Here is a 10,346-nt window from a genome sequence, read left to right on the forward strand (position 1 = left end):
AGTTCCCAACACGACAAAGATAGAATATCTAACACCTATATATACCAATTTGAAATTGTATCGTTTTTTTAAAATATTATTTTACATCTATATGAAATATTTAAATAATTTGCATTTATGTTTAAACAAATCACACCGATAACAAATTGTCATCAAGTTTATGTTAAGTTATTCCAACTCTCAATATCTACTGCGATTGATCTAAATAATCGTAGCCGTTATTGTTCTTTTTATAGTATACAAAAAATACTTCTAAATTTTTTGTTAGTCCATAATGAAGCACTAACGTTTGAACTTTGTAGAAGCGAGTTTTCTTAGATATTTCAAAGGAATTAACCACTAAAATGCAATAAAATTACGGGTTACACACAAGGGCACCACACGCCCTATATGAGAATCATAATATCTACAGTTACTCCTTTATATCCAGGCTTTTATGGGACACACTAATTCAACTATTGCATCATGGCCATGCCATGTAACCCTGCATTAAGAATAAATGACTTCCATACTGTGCATATCTGACGATCTGTTAATGATGTTGAACTGCATTTGGCGTTTCCAATTTTTAACGTTTTGTATATTAAACCTAAATCACCAAGACTTTTCAAAATAATCAGACTTACTCTTTCTTACTGTAATTGCGTAATTTCCTTTTATCTTTCAGTTTACTAGAAATTATTAACAGTGACTATTTACAACAAATAAAATCTGTTTCTTTATTTACACTTCTAAAATGTTTTAAACACGTATATAAACAGAATGTGCTAGGAACAAGATTACCACTTCTACACAAACACTGAGTTAATATGTTATGAATTAACAAATATTTGTAACTATATTAAGAAATTATACTATTAAAACAATGACATCTTTATATTTGAGGCTGTATGGTATAAAATATACTGTATATAAGCACCACAGTATCACGAAAAACAACCTGTTTTAAGTACATTGAGATAAGACCCAATCTTATCATATGCACAAAGAACCAATGGTAACCTGATATTTACTACAGCTTGAAACATCATTCAAGGAACCTAGCACATCAGTGATATCCTTCACTAGGTTAAAAAAATGTTTGATCAGATATACATCAAGAGTATTTAAAGATTTTTTATGAATGTAGCCAATCCTCAAGAAATACAATAACCATTTAGTGTTTATAAAGCAATTCCTACAGAAATTCCTTAAAAGTTCTCGGAAATTTGAGAATCATTTAAAATGTTTTTCGAGTCTCTTACATTCTGCTGTCAAATATTGACATTTCAAAATTTATAGCACATTCAGTAAAAACATTATGAAAATGTTATCTATATACATATACAGCCTTCATGAAGCAATATTAGTTATCTTCTTAAAGCTAATATCATTTACTCTAATATGAAAAAATACCAAGTAATTTAACACATAACAGGCTAATGTATCAAACATTACCAATTTGGGTTTAGCACCTTTTTTTTTTGTACTGCTCATTAAAAACCATTACAAATTGGTTCAAAGTTCTTGTATACACTTTATAATTTTAGCAGCAAACATTTCAAAATGTCACATATCTATTTTATATGATACAATTTTCTGACCCAAACAAACATCCTTGTAGGATATGTACCTAAGACTATGGAATTTAAGGTAAACAATCCCATAATATTTGTTTTGTAGTTTCATTTAAGGTGTCTGGAAACTTAATATCAAAAACCACATTTAGGTCACCTCTTCGATTTGGCTCCTTAGGATAGGGAAGACCTTGTCCTGCAATACGACGTATCACATTTGGCTTAATTATATCTTTGATACGAAGAGTCAGTTTTTCTCCACTCAAGGTTGGTATATCGACATTAGTTCCACACAATGCCTGTAAACAAAATTTACTCTAAGAAATTCTTATAAGTACAGTAGTAAGATTAACCGAGTAAAAAACTATTTATATCCTTAAACATGATATTCTACAAAACTAGAAACAGGGTTTATAAAACAAATTTCAACTGCTATTTGTTTTAAAAATTCCACTGAAAAGACAATGTTCAAGAGCAGAATAGGGAAATAAGCTTAGAGAAAACATTACTGGGCCTAAAATGGTTACCATTTCAGGCATATAATTTATAAAACCATTCCCTTTAATAAATTGTCAGTTTATCCACGAAAATGTTAATAAAGTGAAGATTATTAATAAAACACTTTGTAGTGAAAAACAAAAACAATTCTACCTATAAAAAAAAATGCTTGAACAGTTGTTTAATATAGTGCATGAACTCTGTCGAGGTTCCATGAAAGATGAAGATAATACACTAAAAATGCATTTTTGCAATGAAATGACTTATGAGTGTTGTATTTTCAGGCTTAATGTACCTTTATATAAGATGCTAACTATAATAGTTTTTCATATATTAAACATTTATTGACCTTTATTCCTTGTTGTGAGAATTACTTATGGTTAGTAAAGTTCCTTGTAATACACTGCTATATTAGATTCTTAAGGAACTTGGGAAACATTTAAGTAGAATAAAAATTGGTTTGAAAGTAGAAACAAAACGGGACTGTAATACCATTCTCATTGTGAAAATGTGACTAGAAGAGTATTTTGGGATTGTTGTTTATCTTCTATACCATTGATATGGATTATCATATAAGCAGCAAGATTTGCTGGTGATATTAAACTGATAGGAAAGGCCAATTCTTTAGAATAAATTCTTTAAATGCAAGAGTTGGGTAGTCTTTCTGACAGGACTAATCTGTATGAAATTAACTTCAACAATGAAAGTGTAAAGTGATGCACTTAAAAGTTTGGAAACTTTTTTTCTGCCTGAGAGAAATTAGTTGTTGAAAGCAAAAAAGAATTTTGTTGTGACGACTGATTTCAACCGAATGTTTGGAAGTGATGTAAAGAGCAAACAGGGTTCTAGATCTCATATGTTGAGTTTAGAAGTAGGGAAGTTATCAATGAATTGTATAGAAGTTTAGTGAAACTTCATGAATGGTATATGTTTAGTTTTGTTTCTCCTAACTACAATACAAAAACTGATTTACTTAAAAGTGTTAAGAGTAAGCTTCTAAAAATGGTTTCTGGTAAGAAAAATTTAAGTTATGAAAAAAACTCCCCGATTTGCTTTGTCAGGAGCATAGAAGCAACTAGGTGTGACCTGATTCAGTTGCTTAAAATTGCTAGAGACTTGGGGAAATGCTCATGTGAAGTTCTTTGGAATGGTGAAAGGATAAAGTTAGAATTATAATCCTAAACATAAGCAGAAATAAGAGTAATATATGAAAGACTAGGTATAGTCTGGTTGTTGGGTGCTTTGTGTGTGTGTGTGTGTGTGTTAAAAAGTTGCTCACTTGTAGAATGTGGGGTGCACAGGTAGTTTAAACTCTTAAGATTTTGTTGGATACTTTTGTGGATTTAAGTATTTACAATTATGTTGTGTTGGTTTGTTTTTCTGATGACCATGATGAGCTTAATGGCCATCTGTCACTTTCTCATGTTCTTAAGTTACTCCCTTTCACCAACCAGTTGAATTTTAATGTAACCAGAGTTTTATAACCATTAGTTCTCTCCTATTATTTTTCTTACTTTCACTTCTAAACATTTCCTGTAATTAGTTAATTTTTTAATCATGAAAACTAACTTCCAGAAAAACAAAGAACTTACTTCTTTTAAAGAGATTTTAGCCACATACTTAATATCACTGCCTTCTCGTTTGAACAATGAATGAGGTTTGTCCTTAACCACAAATACAATATCTGCAGGAATGGTGCCAACTCCTTGGTCTCCCTCTCTTTGAAAAGTAATCTTGGTTCCAGCTTTCCAGCCAGGTTTAATGTTAATTGTCAATACCTTTTCTTCCCGACGAGTTGAACGACCATCTGGATTCAACACTTTCCTACTGATCTTCATTTTCTTAGTACAGCCTTTAAAGGCTTCTTCTAAGGAGAGGTAAAGGTCATACTCAATTGGTGGATCCTGTTTGTGTGGCTTTGATGTTCCCATGTGTGGGCTCCCTGCAGTAAAACTCTGTGACCGGAAGGGATTATTACGGCTACTACTGCCAAAAGATGAAGTGAATAAATCTGATTCAACATCCATATCATCATCCATAAAGAAGAGATTTGGCCCTCCTCCATGTCCACCAAGACCACCCATGGTGAAAAAGTTTTCAAATGGGTTGTCAGTTCCAAAGAACTGGGTAAATGTGGCTCTAGGGTCTCCATGAAAGGTGTAGGTGAACTGAGGCCCTGAGCCACCACCACCACTTCCTCCTCCACAACTTCCTTTCAGCCCTTCTTCACCATACTGATCATATATTTCTTTCTTCTTCTTATCACTCAGTACTTCATAAGCTTCTGCTACTTCTTTGAATTTTCTTCAGCTTCAGGACTCTTATTCTTATCAGGATGGAACTTTAAAGCTAACTTACGATAAGCTTTTTTTATCTCATCATCACTAGCATTTCTTTTCAAACCTAAAATTTTATAGTAGTCCTTCCCCATTGTGTTCAACCAAAAAATCTAAATCTGTAATAAAAACAATTTTCAAATTAAATATAACTTTAAATCTTAAAACACACATGGACAGTCAAATAATAAAGCTTTAATTTTACATTTTTTACACATACACACTATTGATTTTATATAATTTAAGTGATTTAATATGATAGTGTTATATGCTACTATCTTACTTAAAAAAACATTTCCCAAATTTGGCCTTACCAGAAAGAATACGCAAAGGAACTTGTTTTTTCAATTCAACTTGTAACCTCTTGGAATAACCACTTCAAGTTTTTAAAACATCTGTAACTGTGACAATCTAAAACTGTCCAAAACAATCTATGTTATGTATTAACTTCAAAGAAACACTTTAGTCAGTGTTTCAATTCAGCATTAAATGAAAAAATTACTGTTTTTGTTTGTTTCATGTTATATTCTATTACTTAGATAACTTACTTTGGTAAGATTCCAATGATAAGTAGTTACCAGACTTTCCAGGTTTTAGCCTTATTTTGTGTCCTTCTAAAACAGTTAAAGTATTCAATTGTCACAGTTTCTCTCTATCTCAGTGCGAGTTTGATATATACAGTTTGTCACTACATGCAACTTCTTTTAATTTTACCAAGAGAAAAACAGGTCACATAATACTGTTTCCTCCCTCTTTGCTATGTTTCCTTAACCTAACCTTTTCTGTTGTAGAAATTGAAATTTGAACACCTGCCTAACCATAATAAAATAAATCAAGTTTTCTTTTCAGTTGATTCAAGACAAATTAGATGCATTTTTATTATGCTTTAAATATGGTTTTCAAAAAATCATATCTGTAGTTTTAAAGCACAATGCAATAAACATCTACTCATTTAGCAAGTGGTTAAAAATATGTTATTTAAAGTTTATGAAACTGTTTCAGATCTATTACAGTATCACTCTTTATGGCAATATACAAGTCCCAGTTTTTACCATGGAAGTATGGTAACTAATGACAAGTAGCTGATCAAAATTTATCTTCACGTATAACTCTCCACTAAACGTTCCAAATTTTAAATTTTTAGTTTAACATTGTAATTATTTTACTATATTTAGTCTAATTCAAAATTAACCTATACTGTAAGAAAAGAATATGCCGCCTTCATCTACTTTAAATTATAACTTATACTGCCTCAAGTTAATGGCTTATGAATTTAATCTACAAAATAGTTTGAAAGACATCACTATGTCAGACTTAAGTCCACTACAAAATGGCATTAACTATATATACACACATGGGTAATAATTAATGTAAAATAACTTACAGTTTGACAAAACCAAGCTGTAATACTAATGCTGTAGCGCAACACTAATAGTAGTGGTACTAGTGTAGGCCTAGCTGCGGTGCTGCCCACACAACACAGTTGTTCTTTGCATAAGGTTTAAAAAACTTATGACTCTCACACGAGTCACAACCTTGTGTATGATTCAAAACCTTGATTATATCGCTAACACTGAAAAATATGCATAATATGTTTAACATAAAATATACAAACAAGCTATTCAGCATTCAGTGATCCTTCGTCTATTCTTTCCTACAAGTTAAATAAATACAGTAGCCGAGTTACATTAACTTTATAATCTCACAGGGAGATCGTTACAACCACACACTGTGTAAATGTTCAAACAGCTTACGTTGCAACAACGTAAGACAAACTTGTCGAAAGGAATCATTGTCAATTTATAGTATTAAGTAAAACCTAACATTGTACCATTTACGGAACACAAATATTGAATTTGGTTTTAAAGAGTTAAGGACCACAAAATCATTTCAATGTAAAATACGACTTAACTTTAGTAAAATAAGTAATATCAGAATTAAAATTAAATAATCTATTTGAATATTTAGAAAAATCGATTAGGAAACATATTGAAATCTGATATTTAAAAATATTGTATATTTCAAATATTTAACCAAATGTGTTTGTTTTCTTATAGTCGAGAAAAAGCTACTCAAGAGCTGTCTGTGCTATCAATCCCTAATTTTGAACTTATAGATTAGAAGAAAGAAAGCATACTCACAACTATTGGGTTACTCTTTGTGATATGTGAACAAATAATACATTTCAGCCGTCTTTACTTCAGGATTTGTTTCAAGTTTTCGCTTAGTTTATTTCTATTTGGTTCTGAAAACTGTTAAACATTGCTTTGTTCTAGCTGCCAAAGGGATGTCCCAGCAACTTTGCACATCCGTGTTGAAAGGGTAAACAAATGCATTGTCTTTCGCTGACCAAGTGGCTGATATCTGTGTTTTACAGCCAAAATATGCTGTAAAAAAATGACCAGTCACATGATGAAATTATTGCAGTGAAAGGATACGAGGTTTCTTGCAAAATCAGAACCTCTGTACTTTCAAAGTTCTATTTGGTCATCATGGTGATTAAGGAAGAAAGCTGTCAATGCATTCACAACTTCAGTAGTAAGACAATTTTCCCGTTTCTTTGCAGAAATGTTTCTACTTTTGTTTTTTAATATGTTGCAACAAAGATAGTTTCATTTAACATCACACGTGCACAATTTTCTTAATTTTCGCATAGCTTAAAAGTTAATCAGGTTTTCAAATTTAAAGTGCTCTGTAAATTTCTGTTTAATTCTTCTATTATCAAGTGGGCCTATCTAATGCTTGCACAGAAATAAGTTTTTCTGAGAATACAACATTTTTTCTAGCAGAATAGTAGGATTTGGCTCTCAGCCTTGTAATAAAGTCCTAGCTCCAATGTTTGTAGTACGATTTTTTATGTTTTTGGGTATAATGTGGTCCGAATGCTGGACTTGCACATCCACAGTTCAGCACCTTAAACAATAATACCTACTAGACCAAAGAAGTTACTCGAATAATAAAAAAAGTATTTAATATAAATATCCACATCTGGAATAATGCAATGACTAAAAAAAAACTTTAGTGACCTCCTAACTTCAGGAAGTATTTGATATATATATATATATTTCTATGGTTGCCACAAATATTGTCAGAATAGCGTAGAAATAAAGTAGAATACATTTCTCTACGTTCTTATTTTATCTACAAGCACTCCTAGATACTTATATTCAAATATATAATAACATAATAACATATACAATATTGTGTACATTGCTGAACTAAGAAATAAAACGCAGAATGGTGAAATAATAATCTTAATTTAAAATTCCACAGATTATTCTTATAAATCTATACTACTTATAAGGATTTACATTAAATGAATAACTTAGTATTCAACACATACAGATAAACTGTACACGAAAATTTAAACATAAAAGTTAAATAAATGTATAAACTACGTTTCTGTGTTGTTGTATTTTGTAGATTGTATAAAAGTTTTATTTATATAAGTATATATGAAGAATATATTAATACAATCATTTTACATTTAGAGCCCTTATTGTGCTAATATATCAAAATTATAACTTTGATTATTTTTATTGAAGGTTTCTAAGCTTCGAAGCAATATGGACTAAAGTAAATTATTATTATCTTCCACACTTAAAATTATGTCTAAGTATCAATTTGTTATCTTTTTATCACAGTTTAAACAACTGGTAAATGTGCCCTTTTATAACCTTTGTAGAATATACCTATAATATGAAATATTCAAACAGTTTATTGAATTTTCATTTTGGTGTTTTGTTTGTGTGTGTTTAGTTATAACATGTTTGTAAGTCGAATTTCGAAAGGTCGAAATAATCTGTTAATTTTTTTTTTTTTGTTTAGGTAGAAGTTACAAACAGAACCAGCTATTTTATAAAATTTATACCAATTTAGCCCTGTGCTAGTGTCCACAGTCTGGGGCAGAGTATGTTAATTTAAAGGGGTGACATAATTAGTTATAAAAGTTAATACAAATTTAGAGTTCTTTCACTTGAATGTGTAATTTGAAATCGTCGTTGATGAAAGTTTTATTGCTTTTTATTTTTTGTTTGCTTTTTCACTAAGCTACTCGGCCCAGCATAGCCAGGTGGTTAACATTATAATGCTACTGTCAATCCCACTATTCGTTGGTAAAAGAGTAGCCCAAGAGTTGGCGGTGGGTAGTGATGACTAGCTGCCTTTCCTCTAATTTTACACTGCTAAATTAGGGACAGCTAGCAGAGATAGTCCTCGTGTAGCTTTGCGTGAAATTCAAAAACAAAGAGACAAACTAAGCCACTCGAGAGCTATCTGCGCTAGTCATCCCTAATTTTAGGTGATAAACAAGAGGAAATACAGCTAGTAAACATCATGTATCTGCAGTTCATAAGCTATTCTAATTAAATAGTGGGATTTGACTGGCACTAACGACCTCAAAGGGCGGAACTTGATTTTTTTTTTTGTCGTAACACGAATCTACAGTCCAGTATACTAAATACTAGGCCACACTTGTCCTTTGATGCAGATAAGCTATGGATTATAAGATGCTATAGTAGGGCCCTTTTATCAGACTTAAAAATGCGATATATCACTATTTTCCATATTCTTGTCTTGACCAATCCTACCGTTCTTACCCTGACAGGACGTATTTAGAAAAACCTCTCCTGTCCCAGCAACTAGCGAAGTCGCAACGTGAAATATATAAACAAAAAATTCCTGAAAATAAATATTGTTTTAATTGTTCACTTGTATATTTGTTTTCCTATGCTGTCGGTTCTCAGTTTAGTCTTTTCTCCTGTGTTGCCGTGACTTTTGTCTATTTGCTAGATATCGCTATACCTAAATATCACACTCTCTCTATTACACTGATCAAGATTAGATATGATTATACCTGAATTTTGAAGTCTCTTACCCTGTCGTTTAGCTCATTACATGCATAAGATGTCGTATATGATCAAGCGAACTACAAACAAACAGATACATAAAGTAAATGCTAAACTTTAACATTTTTGACATTTAGAACGTGATATTTGAGTAAAGAAGATTATCATTTTCGTCTATGGTGTTTTTAGCTCATTAAATATTTAAAATCAAATATGGAAATAGTTGCTAGGCCTAGAAGTATCAAGTATGTTTAATTAAATAACGCTCTACAGCAGTGTTCTTTTCCAGTTTTAATTTGAATAACATAACTATTCTCCAGTGTATGTGCGAGAGAGTGGTCAGTTCCTCTAGAATTAGAAATGTTCTACCTCATGTTAAAATAAAATTATTAGTGTGCCACAGGACCACATTACCACAGGACATATACATAATATGTACTTTTGCTGGATATGCTGTTATATTTGATGAACGTAGAAACACGATTTGCTTGCAGGCTTTAGGACGCTGCATAATTTTGGTGTGAAGGACTGGTGTCTTAAGTGATCAATCTAGAGAGTTGAAGGATATTTATCTAACAATTTCTTAATTAGTGTCATAATTTAAGATAACTTGACGTTCAAGTATTTTTATTAATATATCTGACTATATAATCTTCATCTGAATGTAGTAGTGATAGAGTTAATAGAGTTTTAATTTTTGAATTTATTTCAAAATGATAAAAACCCTATACTTTTTTATGTCAGTGACAAACAATATATTGAAAGCTACTGAAAACGCCGTCATTTCTACTTTGCCCCTGAAGAAGAATCTGAGGGTCGCGGGTTCAAATCACCGTCACACCAAACATGCTCGCCCTTTGAGTCGTGGAGGCGTTATAATGTCACGGTCAATCCCATTATTCGTTGGTAAAAGAGTAGTCCGAGAGTTGGTGGTGGGTGATGATGACTAGCTGCCTTCCCTCTAGTCTTACACTGCTAAATTAGGGACGGCTAGCGCAGATAGCCCTCGTGTAGCTTTGCGCGAACTTCAAAACAAACCAAACCAAACCCTGAAGAAGAAAGGTCCATCTTTCGAAAGCAGTCGGGTTATAGAGTTTTACCGTTTTGTA

General features: G+C 31.7%; 1 pseudogene across 1 annotated transcript; it reads right to left on the reverse strand.

Moving 5' to 3' along the window:
* Positions 1–705: 705 nt before the first annotated feature.
* LOC143249552 (dnaJ protein homolog 1-like) lies at positions 706–6,144 on the reverse strand (annotated as a pseudogene). The gene is made up of 3 exons (XR_013027831.1): positions 5,775–6,144; positions 3,647–4,509; positions 706–1,855 (listed from the first exon to the last, which is right to left on the reverse strand). The product of XR_013027831.1 is annotated as a dnaJ protein homolog 1-like (transcript).
* Between the last annotated feature and the right edge of the window lie 4,202 nt (positions 6,145–10,346).

The sequence above is a fragment of the Tachypleus tridentatus genome, chromosome 4 (assembly GCF_004210375.1).
Source record: "Tachypleus tridentatus isolate NWPU-2018 chromosome 4, ASM421037v1, whole genome shotgun sequence".
Classification (NCBI taxonomy): Eukaryota; Metazoa; Arthropoda; class Merostomata; order Xiphosura; family Limulidae; genus Tachypleus; species Tachypleus tridentatus.